Below are 16,706 nucleotides of genomic sequence, written 5' to 3' on the forward strand. Positions count from 1 at the left end.
ATACTTCAATTTTTAAAGAATCTAAAAAAACAAAAAACTTCTGAAAACCACATAAATAATTTTTGGTTACATGCAGTTCTAATTTCACTGTCACAGACTTGTCCAGAAAAACAATTCTTCCCCATAATATAGTATGGTCTTCTAACTTCACTGTATATCCACCTTGCTCTCCTCCAGTTTCTTCCTCAAGATGCAGCCAGAAAGATGATTTTAAAAACAACAAGATTACGTCATTTATTTGTTTAAAATCTCTGGATATAAAAGTCCCCAATCCTAATCATAATTTATAACACATTTGCAGTATGGTACAGTAGTTAAAGACACAAACTCTGGGTCCAGAATGCATACACTCAGATTCCAGTTCTGCTATATTAATTTTCGGCAAAGCACTCCATGCCTTGTTCTCTCATCTGTGAATAGAAACTGCTGTTAGTTCATGAACTAATAAATCAGAAGTACTTAACAAAAGTACTTCACACACATATCAGTGTTTACTTTTTTGTTTTTGTTACCTGCCCCTACCTGCCCCTAGCCACAACATTTCCCACTCTTCTATGAGCAGAGCAGGGGCAAATAACCACCAAAAAAAAAAAAAAAAAAAAAAAGAAAAAACAACTATATGTGTGACACATAAGTGTTCTAAGTACTTTTCAGTTCCTCAAATGTCTGTCTTCCTCCCTCTAGAAGAACATAGTTCTCTCTGCCTGGAACTCTCTTCCATCCACTTCTTGGATAGGACTTCTACTCATCCTTTCCATCTCAGCTTAAAGGTCACTTCATCAGGGAGACATTTCCTAAACCCTGTTAAGTGCTCATATAGCATACTGTAAGTCCCTTAAAACTTATTATGCTTAATATTCATATTTTACATTAGATCATTTGTTCCATAAAGATAAGAATCCTTTCTGCCTTATCACTGTTATAGCATTAGTAAAGTGCCTGGAACATAAAACATATTCAATCTACTGACAGAATAAACAAACATACATACTAGTATACTTTTAGTCATGCATATAGAGAAAAAACAAAATGAAAATTAAAATATTAAAGAACAGATATTATAATTGTCTTTAAATATTATATAATCTCCTCATACTGTTTTTACAACCTAAAAAATAGGCACTATGTATGTAACTGGTAAAAGGGTACGTAGTGTCTTAACTGGTTTAAGATGTTTTATATCAAACCACTGAATCAATGATATTATATAAGTCACTGAAATCAGAAGCTAAAATATTTTCATGACAATCCAACAAAATTTAAACTATATTCCTAATTTATATAGCATAATTTATACAATATAAATTATATTTACAACATGGGACAAACTAAGCTTTTTACTCACATACAGAAAAACTCTTCATTTAAAAGATTGTTACAATCATCAACAATTCCTAATTTTCAAAGTACTAATCACCAATAAATCTAGTTATTTTTACATTTATATACTATAGATACTTCTTAAATTTGGAGATGCCAGTGATTTTAAGAGGTTTCATTAATCAATGACCACATTTTCAGGGGAAAAATTTTTATAAACCACTATCACATTAAACGTAATTATGAACTGTGTAATTTCCTAATTTCAGAAACATTAAACTGGGAGGGAAGAATGTGTCTCATGACCAAAGAAATACTGTTTTAAACCAACAAACTACTTTAGAACCTTTAGAACAGGAAAGTGAAATGGCAGACATAAATTACAATCAGTAAGCCACAAGGGGAAAATATACACAGAAAAAATTCCCAAAGATAATCCTGAGGAAAAAAATTATACTCATCGACTGGCAGACAGATAATCTGATCAAACCTTACTTAGCTCTTCCTAAGGAGCAAAGTTAACATGGATCAAATATATAACTTCAAGTCTGTTGTTTTTTATTTTTTTTTAAAGAGGGATGGGACTTTGGTTGCAAGGAATGTGTAGGGGCATTGATTTCTATCCCTAGGGAATTCTAAAATGGTAACAAGAGGGAAGTAGAAGTTACATTGGAAAGATTGTCTCATTAATGAATTATTACAATTATTACCAGGATTAAGGGCTGTCAACTCAATCCACTTGGTTGTACACTAAACAAATGAGTCACTTCCAAGAGAGGGCACCATTCACACTGTAAATATCTTACACTTGTTTTTCATAAAATTTTTCTGTGGAAAAATTGGAGTCAAAATATAAAATGTTACAGTTGCTTTGGAAAATAGTCTGGCAGTTCCTCAAAAGGTTAAACAGAGTTACCACACAACACTGCAATTTCACTCCTAGGTATACATCCAAGAGGAATGAAAATATGTATCTACACAAAAACTTTTACATGAATGTTAAACATACCCATACAGGCTCTGTTATTCATCAATAAAAAGGAATGAAGTACAATCATCCCTCAGTATCATGGGGAATTGGTTCCAGAATCCCTGCAGATATCCAAATCTGAAGATACTCAAGTCCCTTAGATAAAATGGCATAGTTTTTGCATATAACCTACCTGCATTTAAGCATATCTAGATTGCTTACATGTAAATGCTACATAAACAGCTGTAAATACAGTGTCAATGCTGTGTAAAAAGTTGCATGCAGTAAATTCAAGCTTTACTTTCTGGGATTTTTTTCCCCAAATATTTTGAATCCATGGTTGGCTGAAGGCGTGCATGTGGAACCCAGAGACATGGAGGGCCAGCTGTACTGATATATGCTACAATACAGATGAACCTTGAAAACATTATGCTAAATCAAAGAAGCCAGTTCCAAAAGACAATACATTATATGATTCCGCTTATATGAAATGTCCGAAATAGGCAAATCTATAGAAAAAGAAAGTAGATCAGTGGTTACCTAGAGCCAGGGGAAAATGGGAATACCTAGGATGAACAGTGACTCCTAATGGCTACAATGATGAAATGTTCTAAAATTATAGTGGGGTCCTGATTGCATAACTATGTGAACATACTAAAAACCATTGAATTGTATGTTTTGAATTAATGAATTGTATAGTACATGAATTATATCTCAAAAAAGCTGTTTAAAATGTTTCTGGCAGATCAAAATAAAATATCTTGTGGAAGAGGTTCCTTTCCTACTTTGCATAAAGACAGAATATGTGCTGGTGGCAGTCCTGTAAAAACTTTTTCAATTAACAAATTTCAGTATGACAAGAAGCTGATTTATTTGATGTATGTTGCTGCATGTTGATCTAACTTGCTATCCATTTGGAGAAAACAAAGTTAGATTCATTCCTCCCATTAAACACAAAAATAATCTCCTCAAGGATTTTAGAGCTATATGTAAAAATAAAAGCACCTGAAGAATATTTGTGAATATTTCTACAGCCTATAGTTGAGAAACCTTCTTAAGCAGATCAGGAAACTAGAAATCATAAAGGAAAATACTGTCAGATTTGATTACATAAAAGTATTATATATCTGTATGGTAAGATGGAAACAAAATAAAAAGAAACAATGGATTGGTAGAAAAATACAATAAACATGAAAAAGGATTAATATCTCTAACATACAAAGTTATTCTATAAACTAGTATATAAGAAAAGACATAGAAGAGATATGCACAAGCAATTATAGAAGAGACAGAAATAATCAATTTGAAACATAAAGATGAACTACCTCACTAGTAGTCAGGGAGGTATGAATTAAAATGAGGTATTTTTCACTTACTAGTCTGGCTGAAATTTAAGACTGATAAAAACTAACACTGGCAAGATGGGGAAGGGGGCACTAGTAGTCAACATCATTTTGGAAAGTGGTATTTATAGGATCTATTACAATTCAAAATTTTATATACTCTTTGACTTCAACAGAAATTCTACTTTTATGACACTATCATAGAAAAACAAAAGCACCAATAAAAGGATATTTATCACAGCACTCTGATGTGACCACATAAACAAAAATAGTTAAATATATATATAAACACACACACAAATATACAGCCATGCCTGCTATTTTTAAGTTAAAATGCAAGCATGATCTCATACTTATAAAAAGTAGGAAAAAGCACATGTATTAGTATGCACAGAGAAATAAGTATGGATGATTATACACCAATTGATAGAATGGTTACTTTAGGGGAAAAGTTTGAAAGTAAAAAGGGAAAAAAATTATATGTGAATTTTTTCTTGACCTACTACAGAATTTGTATTAGTTTTGTAATTAAACGTAAATCCAATAAAAACATATTTTTATTAGATTTGAAATATATGTGGCTACCATATGCACATACCTCTCAAGTCTTGTTTTGTTCTGATACACATGAAATTGAGAAAACCCAATAGCTTCTAGATGTACTTTCTAGATGTACTTTCCATTATTCTACTACTGACGAGCCATTTTCTTACTACATCACTCTTCTTTCTGTTTCCATTCAATAGACTACCACCTACTGCACACCTCTTTATCTTTTATTTTATTGTGGTAAGAACACTTAACATGAGATCTACCCTCTTAAAATTTTAAGTGCACAATTCACTATTGTTGACTACACGTACGATGCTGTACAAGAAATCTCTAGAGCTTGTTAATCTTGCTTGACTGAAACTTTATGCCTGTTAATAAGTAATTTGCATTTTCTCCTACCCCTAACTACATACCTCTTTGAACTGGATCAGAAAGAAAAAAAAAAGACAAATTGGACTTATAAAAATAAGAACTTCTGTTCATCAAAAGACACTACCAAGAGAGTGAAAAGGCAAGCCACACACTGGATGATATCTGCACTCCATATATCTGAGAAAGGAATTGCATTCAGAACATATATTAACAGCAGGTACTTCACAGAAGAGGATGTCCAAATGTCCAACAAACACATAAAAAGATGCTCAACCTCACTAGTCATCAGGGAAACGCAAATCAATACCAATGAAATACTATTACACACCAAAATGGCTAAAATTAAAAAGAATGACAACACCAAATTTGGGGGAAGATGTGGCACCTGGTAAAGTTATACTCATATAATCAATTTGGAAAACTGTTTGACAGTACTTACTAAAGATAAAAATATGCTTACCCTGTGGCCCAGCAATTCCACTCCCAGGTATATGCCAAAGAGAAATGAGTGCATACTGTTCACCAAAAGAGGGGAGGTGGCCAGGTAAGGCTTCACAGCATCAACTTGAACTTTGTCTCAGAAGCTGGGAAGGTGTTCTCTAAGCAGCCAGGCACTGGGAGGAACATGAAAGTCATGGAGAAATAAACGAACTGTGTTTGGGAATGATGGCAGTTCCAAACAGCTGAAGCACAAGGATAAGAGGCCTAGTGAGATACAAAGCTAAAGAGGTATGGTGGGTCTTGAAGAGTGCTGAAGAGTCTGTTCTGCCAAGGCATGTGGTCAGGTTTGGATTCAAAAACTGCACTGAGCAGTGTGTGGGATATAGCCAGGGGGCTAGGTAACTAAAGGTAAAGCCAATTACAGTGGGACACAGACAGATGATTATCACTTTGATGCCATTTTACCAATTTTGGAGAATAATTACTTTTCTTATACCCAGTCTGCCATTCTTTTTTGTGTATGTGTGTGGCCATTCTAACATTGATGTGTTGCTTTAACATGTAAGTTGTAACTTCTGATGATTCTCAAGAAATTACTGCATTACCAAAATGGTGAAGGGAAAAGGAAGGTGGACAGATTACAGACAGTCCAGCAAAAAGTTACTTAAATCACCATCCAACCACCAACATCCTTACGTGAGTTTATTCCCATTTTTAAAGTCTCTGTTGCAGAACAGGCAAATTCAGCTATCATTCCATAACATTCAATTAAGAAGCTTATGAAACAAGGTACAATCAAAATTGCCCATGAACCCCCAGATGTTATATACTAAAATTTTTATGGGCTTATGTGCACTTTTGGGGAAAGAGCATAAAGGTTTCATTATATTCAAAATGGGACCCATGACTACTATCACCACTACCACCACCACCTCAAAAAGAGTTATGATCCTTTGTTTTTGAGGCCAGCTTCTAAGGTAAGGTACAGAATGGATGTCCATGAAACTAGGAGGTGGCCATTTTTAACCACACAGTTCTAAGTCTCAGTAAATTGTTTCCAGATTTTTGTGGAACAGATTCATTTAGAAATCTTTATAGAGGTTTATCTGAATCCAAATCATACTACTTTCTTAAACATTTCAGATATACTTAAGATCACCTCTAAACTATCTGGAAATTTTTGGTAATGTTTTCTTAAGAACACCATTTACCTGAAAGAGAACTAGCTAACGCTCATAAACGATGATTCTGGACTTCGACTTGGGAAAAAGAAATTATAAATGATATGGATCCTTAATTCTCTGGTGATTTCTATAAAATAGCAACAAGAGGTCAGATAAACCCTAGGGAGTATGTTGTTACTAGAAAAGTTTCCTCTCAATGTTCTAGAATTTCTCTTCATGGACTGAGAAAGTCCAAAACGATCAGCCTTTTAGGCAAAGTGCCAATTCAACAGATGGGCCCTATATTTTCCTAATGGTAGAGGTGGACTGGCAAGTGTGAAGTCATGTGTTCAAGCAAGAGAGTATCCGTTTCATGCATTAGCTAAGAGAATTTCTGACAGGTTTTTAAATCAACAAAAACAAATAACAGATGATAAAGGCAGGTGCAGTATATAGGTTATTTCTATTCTTTCCAATTTCTGACACCTCAAATACACTTAAATTGACGCTTACCCACATCCAGAAAATACATCCCCCCAAATGCAGTAAGTCAACCTAAATAATACTGAGCCCTAACTATATTTGCAAGTATTAGTCACATTTTATACATATATTCTGGGATATCTAGGATATAGATGTGTTGACTAAGTCCACAGATGAAGAACCAGCTTTTAAAAGGAAGGTTTAAAAATGCCCAATGACAGGCTAAATAAGAAATTAGAAGACAGCTTGATCTCACTCTCACTCTGTAAGTTTTTGAAGCTAGAAGTTGTTATGTTAATGAGTAAAGAGTTTCATGTCTTTTGATACCTCATTCATTATTTTATAAACTTGAATTTGTTTATTTTACCTTATGTGGCCCTCCCAAATGGCTATCTAGGAAGGTAATGACATTTCTGGTCAGAGTAAACAAGTAGAAATAGGCACTCTAGTTCCTAGTTTCATATGAAATGAATGTTCTGATCTCTGCAACACAACCAAAGAGCTATTTAACAGATAAAAAAAAATAGCAATTTGTTTCTCAACCATTTTATTTTTGTTTCTATGCCTTGACTAGTTAGTACGTGTTAGGTTTTCTTAGTCAGGAAAGTATTAATTCCTAAAATTATCAAAAGATTCTTTCAACCTTGGCATTTTTATTAAGTATCAAGAAATGCTACACAACTCAGTCCAAGAACTTCATCTCTTCTCTATCTACATTTACTATCCAGGTAATCTCTTCAAGTCCCATGGCCCTAAATAGCATCTCTACACTGATCAATTCCCAAATTTGTATCTGCCTCAACCTCGAGATTTACACATCCACTGCCGACTCAGTATCTCAAGCTGAAACATTGAATAGAAAACTCAAAGTCAGTATATCCAAACCAAATTCTTAATTTCTGCATTCCTGCAACCTGCTTCTCCCAGTGTTCCTCATCTCAGTAAATGGCATCCAACTGTTAATGCGATCATGGAGTAATTCTTGACTTACTCATACCCCACACCCAATCTAGGTTATCATTCCTACTACCTTCAAAATATATTCCAAATTCATCTCCCTGATAACACTTGAGGTTCTCTTGTCTCAAATACCACAACTGCCTCCTAACTGGTCACTCTGGTTGCATCACTCTTGCTTTTCAAAGTGTTAGATCAAGTCACCACCCTGCTCCAAACTTTCTAATAGGTTCCTATCACATTGAAAATAAAACCTAGATGCTCAGTCAAATCTTGTTAAGTCTTATCTAGGCCCTGGCTACCTCTTCTTCCTATTTTCTATTATTCTTCCCCAGCTTGTTTACTCTGTTCTAGCTCTTTCCTATTTCTTAAACAAAAAACACACTACTGCCTCAGCACTTATGCTCATGCCCCAGAGAGAAGGATGGAGTCCTTCATATCATTCAGACCTCTGCTCAAATTTACTGCCTCAAAGGACTTCCCTAACCACCTAATATCCCCTTATCTTGTTTACACTTTCTTTACAACACTTATCATTGAACTGCTATGACATCATACACATCTATATAATATCTACCTTACCACTCACTAGAAAAGTGAGCACCCTGAAGGCAGTGATTTTTGACTAGTATTATTCCCTACTGTATCCCCTGGGTACAGAACTTGGCATAAAGTAAGTCCTCCCTTGGTATCTGCAACAGATTGGTTTCAGAGACCCCTCACAGACACCTAAACTCAAGGGATGCTCAAGTCCCTTATATAAAATGACATAGTATTTGCATATAACCTAACACATCCTCCTGTATACTTTAAATCATCTCCAGATTACTTAATACATAATGCAATGTAAATGCTGTATAAACAGTTGTAAATACCACAATATAAACACTATATGAATAGCTAGTGGTGTGAGGCAAATTTACATTTTTTGGAACTTTCTGGAAATTTTCCCCCCAAATGTTTTCAATCTCTGGTTGGTTGAATCTGCAGGTGCAGAACCCATGGATATGGAGGGTCAACTGTATATAATCAATATTTGTTAAATTGAAGAATGAATATTCCTTCTGTTGGAAAGCACAGGAGGCAGAATGCTGGTTTTTATTTAACTCTAAACAGAGGACTTAACCACTGATATCCCAAAGGACTAACTGTCCAATGGACTGCCTGGATAAAACATAGGCATACAACAAAGATTCCTCAAGAGTTAGAGATTTTTGGTCCTAGAACTGATTTGCTCTGTCATAAAAGAATCATATGCCAAGACATTTCTTCAGAAATCTCTACTATACCTTAAAAACAAGTTTTGCTTGAACCACATGTAATATGGTGGTAGCAGTATGTTACAGCAATTCTGAAAGATCTTATCCTAGAAAAGGAAAAGGAAAATGCCCAAGGACCTTATTTTGTTCATTACTGTATCCTAGTGCCTGGCACATAATAATCACTCAGTGAATACAAGTTAGTCTTTTTTCTCAATCAAATGAGGTGGTTTAATAAGAGATGGGTTCTGCTTTAGAAGAATACGCTGGGCTCCTAAGATATCAAAAGAAATAAATACTAATCAGCTTTAAAATGAAAACTGTCATAACTAAACCCAATTCCTTTCAAAGACTTAAGGTTCTCCACCTCAAAAAAATTCACATAGTAAGATACATTCCTGTTTAATTCAGAGGCCAATCCTTGATTTGGTAAGAAGGGAAAATGACGCTTAACACAATAGCTGAGCCTGGAGTCAATGGGAAAATACAAAAGTGTAATTCACATGTGAGGAAAATAAGATAAAACTAAGAATTAGAAAAAATGTGTATACATGTAAAGAAGTTGTTCATACACACTTTCAAAAATGTATTTTACACATTCTTACTTCCTATAGGAAATACATATAAGGAGGTCATGTGCTTTGCTAAAAAAATTTTCTCTCTTCAGGAAATGAAGAAAAATTAATAATAATAATAGCAAGTATGTATTGTGCACTTGTTACATAACATACTTCATGCTGAGCACTTACACATATTATCTCATACAATCCTCCAACAATCCTTTGCTTTAAGTATTATCATTTTACAGTCAAAGAAACCAAAAACCGTAAGTATTTTGCTAAAGATAACACAGTCAGTAAACAGCGAAACTGAAATCTAAGCCTACTCAATCTGATTTTAAAGTTTATGATTTTAATCACTATTTGAGATTTTCAACAAATTGAGGAGAAATATACCAATGTAGAGGCTGGGAGATTTATTTATTAAGAAAAGAAATTATACATTTTTTTGTTTGGCTGGATATCTAGCATAGTCAAGTCCTGATTAGCTAAAGTGCTGAAAGAGTGAGATGTATCCTGGTAAAAATGTTCTCAGTAACTAAAACATAATCAGTTATTTTCTTGATTTTAATCTGTTAGAAATTAACTGTAACGATATACTATTTTGTCTAAGTAGAGTGTACTGAACATAGTTCCATCTTTACTTTTTCATGATCTCTAAGTACAAAGGCCAACCTTATATAGCACTGAAGACCCAGGAAATCATAGAAGAATGGGTGGAAAAGTATTATTTTGACTCAAATTACAGTCCCCTGAATTAATTCCACTGTATCATATTCACTTTCATACCTTTGCAGACGACCTTCCTCTATCTAGAATGCTCTCTCTATGCATTAAAGAATAACTCATATTTATCCTTTAAAGCCTGGTTCTTCTCATGTCAGAAGCCATCCCTAACCTGGTCTTTCCCCCTAGATATTCAATAACTTTCTCTCCTCTGCCTGGGAGAATTGTATTGCATTATATATTATAATATGTTTGTTAAGATGATGTTCCCCTTACTAGATTCACAACTCTCTTTCGGCAAAAAAAAAAAAAAAAAAAAAAAAAAAAATCGAGTAATTTTTTTCTCCAACACCTAAGCACAGAAGTGGGAATGGAGTAAGCCCTGAAAAAATATTAGTTGAATAATGAACGTAGTCTTTCTTTTTCAGTTGATTTGGAGGGGAGTAATTAGGTTTATTTGTTTAACTTTAGAGGAGGTCCTGGGGGTTGAACCCAGGACCTTGTGCATGCTAAGCACACGCTCCACCACTTAAGCTATACTCTCCCCCTGAATAATGAATGAATTTAACGAACAGAAGAAATACTTGTTAAACCAAATTAAACTCTGATCTTGTGCTACATTTATCTGAGGGTTTTTTCCATTAAATACACACGCACAAATAAAATTTACTTAAAGCTCTAACTCACTGCAGTTTTAAAGTGATCACTCTTTTTTCTTTGATATGCTTCTGTATCTAAACTTCAACTTCCTAACCTGTGTTATTATTTAGTTATCAATCATATACATGGAATCTCTACTTATCTGGGATTCTTATCCTCCAATCTTTGTATCCTCAAATATATATACTATATATAACACTGTTCACTCAGTACATGATTAATTCACTCCCTCATTTTCTCAAATGTCAGAATTAGCAGTTTCTTCTTTAAAAGACAATCTTTTAAATGCTCTCCATTCAGCCCTGTTAGGTGTCTTACGTCAGTAAGTATTTAAACTCTAGAGCTTTCATTTTCAACAGTGCTGAATTTAAGAAACCTTATCAAAAGGAATGTCTCTTCCACATTCTCAATGTCCTGTACACCAAGAAGCCATGATATAGCTTCTTTATAATCCAACACACTGTCCACCCGTGGTCTTAGGACAAATAAAAGTGAGTGAGAAGACTGATTTAATATTAAGTGTGGGAAAAATAAAATGTAAAACAAGACAATTAAGTCAAAGATTCATATTTATCTATGGGAATATAAGACATAACAAAATATAAGGTAACCAAACTTTCATTAATGATGGAATTCACATTCATCTGTCAGCCTTTTCTGGAAGGAAAGGATATATATATCTATATCATATTTTACTAGCAACCACTTCAAATCTCTATACTCTGAATCATCTTCATAAATCAACAGGATTATTTACTTTCTTTTTTTATAGTATTTCTACTTATAATGATAACCATGCTCTGTAACATGGTTCACATTCAGCAATTTAAGCAATGGTATGGATTTTCAAATGCCCACAATCAGAATTTCAAAATTCAAAACAATGTGCATTTCATTCTCTTTAAAGAGCAAGATGACTTTAGACCAATTTCAGCTCCTATTCAACATCACCAGTATCACTTGATTTCTTTGTGGCAACTAGATCCAGTTAGAAAATCAAAAGGAACTAAAAGGAACTAGAAAATGTTTTTAGCATCTTGTCACTATGACTAAAAAAACACAACAAATGAAAAAACTAAGAGACATTAATTATTTCTCACTTGCATGTTTGAAAAAAAGCTGATTAAGTTTTCTAGGAAACATCGGAACTAACTACATTTTTCAATGCAAACATCTAAAAGCAGTAAGGTAAATATCTATTCAGCTCATTTCTTCTTAGTCTGCAGAGGGAATCTCTATTGGTAGGTAATGTAGATTAGAAGTATTTGGTATACAGTTTTTATAGAAGAAGTATCTGGTATATGTAATTTAGTTCCCACTATTATCAAATACTTTGTTTTAAAAGTTATGCAAACCTAACTATGGAGAAGTAATTCCGCATTTAAGAGTGAAAAGAATGTGTACACTGAAGTACTTATGGATGAAATGATACAATGTCTGAAGATATGCTTCAAAATAAGCAGGGCGAGGGAGAAGGAAGAAAGGCTAGCAGAAGAGGATATAGTGTGATAACCAGGTGTGGAAAACTGTTAACGCTGAATGCTGAGTACATGAGAACTCTATACTACTCTCTTCATTTCTGTGTATGTTAGAAATTTTCCATGTTTAAAAAAAGGAAAAAAGGAACAAAATAAAATGGAAAAAAAAATACACTCCTGTCATCAACTTGCATATGTCTAAGAGCAAATGACTAAAAACTATGGTAGCAAAAACAATTAATGCTAAAAACAAAATGTTGTAGATTCTCCAAATTTAAAAAAGTTAGATGCTCAATAAAGGGAATATAACTCTGAATAACCAATAAGATTATTAGTTAAATTTCTGCCATCACTTGATGCTATAATTTACTAATCATGTTGTATCAACATCACACTGCCCTCAGCACCCCTAATGAGGCAGTCACCAACAAAGTGATTTCTAAAACATGAAACAATAGCTACCATTAATTAAGATGACATATCCTAAGTATGAAAATCTAACCTCTCCATACAAAAGAATATAAACAAGAAAATTACAAGTAATTTAAAGAAAGATGATTTTTTAAAAAGACTAGTAATATAGCTCAAAATAAAAACTACCTTCATTTCCCTCTCTTATGATAGCCAGAGTTAAGATAGCTCATGCTCCTGGAAAGGCTGACACAAAGTCGACCTCACAGGGGATTTCAGTAAGGCTGTATATTACCTTTAAAAGACTCAGATCAACACACATAACTCAAATAACAACATGAAATTACTTAATAGAGACCCACCACATACACATATATTAAACTTTTCCACTGTGTGCAGGCAGATCATTTTAGGTAGGACTGAATGTGTCCAAATTCTTTATTCCTAAGGAATGGAAGACTTAAGAATAAAGCCTCAATTGATATTGCTAATACTATAAAGTCACAATGCTTAGATATAGGGAAGTTATGCTCCATATTTTACAAATATAACTCAAGAATAGGATATGAAAATTGCTTTCTAGTCTTGATCCTTAAAGACTATGAGTATTTTCTGTAATTATTACAAGCATTATTATTTTTTACAAGCATTATTTTTTAATGTCTAATACATATAGGAGACTATATACGTATGTATCCATATGCACAGATAGACACAATACCCATGAACCTACTATCCAAGTTAAAAATTACAGAAAATGTTAAACTTTTCACAAGTTTACATGACATTATTACACACAGAACATGACAATAAATAGAAGAGACAATCAGATCATTTTTCTTAAGATCCCTCCATTATCTTACTGAATCCTGTAATTTGTCGTATTAAAAGACCTTTCTGAATTTCTTGTTCTTTAAAAAATCCCTCCCTCCCTCAAACATACAAGCTAAAGTATCAGAAATGCTCTGCTTCCTCCATAAACAAAAAGCAATAGTCATAAAAATACATACTTTTAATTTCCAGTACTAAATTCATAATAGTCTGTCAAACACCAGATTTCACCCCAGAAACACTGTTTAGATGCATGTGTATCCAAAAATGACATTAACACCTCTGTACATAAACTGGCTATAGAAATACATGCAAAACAAGATAAGGAATGCAACCAATGTTTGCCTCCTTTTCAAACCAGAGAAGTCCTTCGTCCCAAAACATCAGGTGACACCAAAATGTATTTTTTAGCTACAAAGTTGCACATCGAATGTACAGACTATAACTTCCTAAGAATAAGTAATAGCAAAAGGTCTCCGCAATTAAGTCATGAAATCTCAACTTCTAAGAATGTTTCCCTCCCTCCACCTTGCCCTTTGAAAGCTCCCACCATCATGTAATTCATAGTCTCAAATGGATTAGAATCTTTTCAAGGACAAAGGCCATATATTATTAATCTCTGTGTCTCCTGCGTAGAAATAATTCAATAACGTTTGTTATAACTAAGATAAATTCCAGGAAATGAGCTTCAAAACACCTCAGCCCCAATGTAAAACTGGAAAGAGATGAGTTCGAGAATAAAAATTACTATTTTTATAATGTAAAAGAATAAAGCTATAAACACTTGTGTTATAATATATTCTCTTATCACCTAATTCAGTATCATGTATTAACACTGCAGAAATAAGTTTGCAAAGAAAAAAGAATAAAATACAAAGAATTAAAAACAAGATCTTAACGTTCTTCTGTCAGCATGCTCACTGTCATAGAATCTTTCGTCTCAAACTCATACCAACATCTCCACCCCCAAACAAAACATTTTTTTTTAGAAAGGCTTTTTAAATGAGACCTGGATACAAATTGGTTCTACTTCATTACAATTTAATTTCCTGAAATTATATGCATAATTTGTGTGATTGTACTTAATGTTCATTTTCTACAGTGAGGGTTTTTTCATCAGATTCTCAGGATAAGTGACCCCCAAAAAACTTTAGAAACCAATCTAGCAAATCAAAAACATTCCATTTTCCAGAGAAATACAGTTAAGTTGGCTTAATTCAAGTATTCTTCCCTCATATTGATAGGGGAAATCCTCACTACAAAATTAGTCTTTCAAAGAATTTCTTCAGCCCAGCCAAAAAGTTCCAATATCCACAGGCACGTGTAACAACAATTTCATACCTCCAAAGCAGTTTACTCAGAAATGCCAAAAGAAAGTACAAAAGGCAGCACACTCTACCACAAACTGGCCACCCTATCAGATTCTTAAATACAATTGTATCCTTCCGTATTAACATGTCTGGAAGATCTACATTCCTTCCAAACTGAATAGACTTTTTAGGAAGGTTTCCCAGTTTCAATTCCACACTGACTTGTCTGCCTCACTGGGCTCACTATGTATCACTGTCAAGACAAACCCCCTCATATGTATCCAGGCTGTTTCAACAGGATCACCTTGATTATTCTCACCCAAAGGCAGGGACTATTATTGAGGAGCTACTCAATAAATATTTTGTCGAATGAATCAAAGAAAATCCTCTCTCCCATAGTTTAAAGTTAAGATGTCAGCCCCCATGCAGCTGCCCTGGTACAAGTTAAACTATGAAAGACATCCCTCCCCCAAACATACAAGCTAACGTATCAGAAATGCTCTGCTTCCTTCATAAACAAAAAGTAATATAGTCAAAGAATATCTATTTCATACAGGCCAGCCTGGCAAGGACAACGTATGTCTGAATACATGTCTGAAACACAACTGATCTCTACCAAATAACCATCCAACTAGCCACATATGCCCCTATCTTTCCAACAAACTCAGATTTGCCTGACAAAGATCTCCTGAGAGACCATGGTATGGTGACTACAGTACTGGACTAGTAGCCAAAATATTTAAGTTACAGTCCCAACTTTGTCACCAATTTAACACATGACCTTGGAAAAATTCTCTCTTTATGCCTCAATTTCCTATTTTGTAAAATGGGAGAAAACATCTATCCCACCATCCTCACAGATTCAGAATCACAAATAAACTGAAAGAGCATTCAGAACAAAATAAAAGCTTTATTCTAGATAAAGTATTAAAATAAACTCAAGTCAGCAAAAAGGCCATCCATTCTTTATATCTTTATAGTAATTGTTCAGGTAAAGATGTTCTAGGCCTTTACATTTACACAATTCACTTTATTCAGAGGAACAAACTATTCTTAAGAGTAATTGGCTATAACAAGTTTCTCCCATTCCCTGACCCCACATTTACATGCTACATGTCTAAAATACTGCCGTGACCTCTCTTTCCCAACAAGTAATAAAGCACTCCCAACCTTAAAACACATACATATATCAATCAGCAGGGAATATACCAAATTTTATTTTAAAAATAAGTCAACTTACAAGGGGAACTCCATTACAGTTATACAAATACGAGCAAAGTCTTCCGGAACACTTTCCTTCCTCGCATACACACACAAACACAGCCGCTATACACCAACAGACCATCTGTCTTCCAGACCAAAAACAGGTCTTTCCATGCACAAACTAACCAGTAACATTTATTAAACTTACAACGCTGAGATAATTCTGTCGTTCCTACGCACCGTTCAGCGTGTCGGGGACACCCCAGACCTGATCACACAGGTAAACTACACTCAGAAGATCATCCCTCCTGCCACTCTTACCCCTTGAACAGAGCAACTGGACTACGGGGGTAGGATGCTCCAATGGTGCCTCCACAACACACAAACTAACCTGTCAGGGGCATAGCCGACTCCGCCTCCACTCGCTTACTTTCCCGCCCCCTCCCCCAAGCCAGGAGCCCGCCTGTCAGGGACACCCCTTTACCCCAGCCAGGAGGGACTTCCCGGTAAGCTCAGGATCCCCTTCCCTACTCTCCCCTCCCCCATCCTTACCACAGCTCTCCCGGAGGTCCAGGTCCGGGAGATGACAGTAGCTCCCAGGAAACCAAGGATTGAGTCGCTGAGAGAGTACTTAGGCCCAAAGGCCTCCCTAGGCGGTTCTACTCAC

At 34.6% G+C, this 16,706-nt stretch overlaps 1 protein-coding gene across 4 annotated transcripts in view; it reads right to left on the minus strand.

The window, feature by feature from the left end:
- The window catches only part of ASH1L (ASH1 like histone lysine methyltransferase), a 152,440-nt gene that overhangs the window by 135,060 nt on the left and 674 nt on the right, over positions 1-16,706 (minus strand). Inside the window, exon 2 of one of the 4 annotated variants that reach the window (XM_045515930.2) lies at positions 5,018-5,171. The exons of the other annotated variants lie outside the window; for them this stretch is intronic. The gene's annotated coding sequence lies outside the window, so the exon portion shown is untranslated. The remainder of the gene's footprint in view (positions 1-5,017; positions 5,172-16,706) is intronic. 4 annotated transcript variants of the gene reach the window in all.

Source organism: Camelus bactrianus, chromosome 21 (genome assembly GCF_048773025.1).
Source record: "Camelus bactrianus isolate YW-2024 breed Bactrian camel chromosome 21, ASM4877302v1, whole genome shotgun sequence".
NCBI classification, from domain to species: Eukaryota; Metazoa; Chordata; class Mammalia; order Artiodactyla; family Camelidae; genus Camelus; species Camelus bactrianus.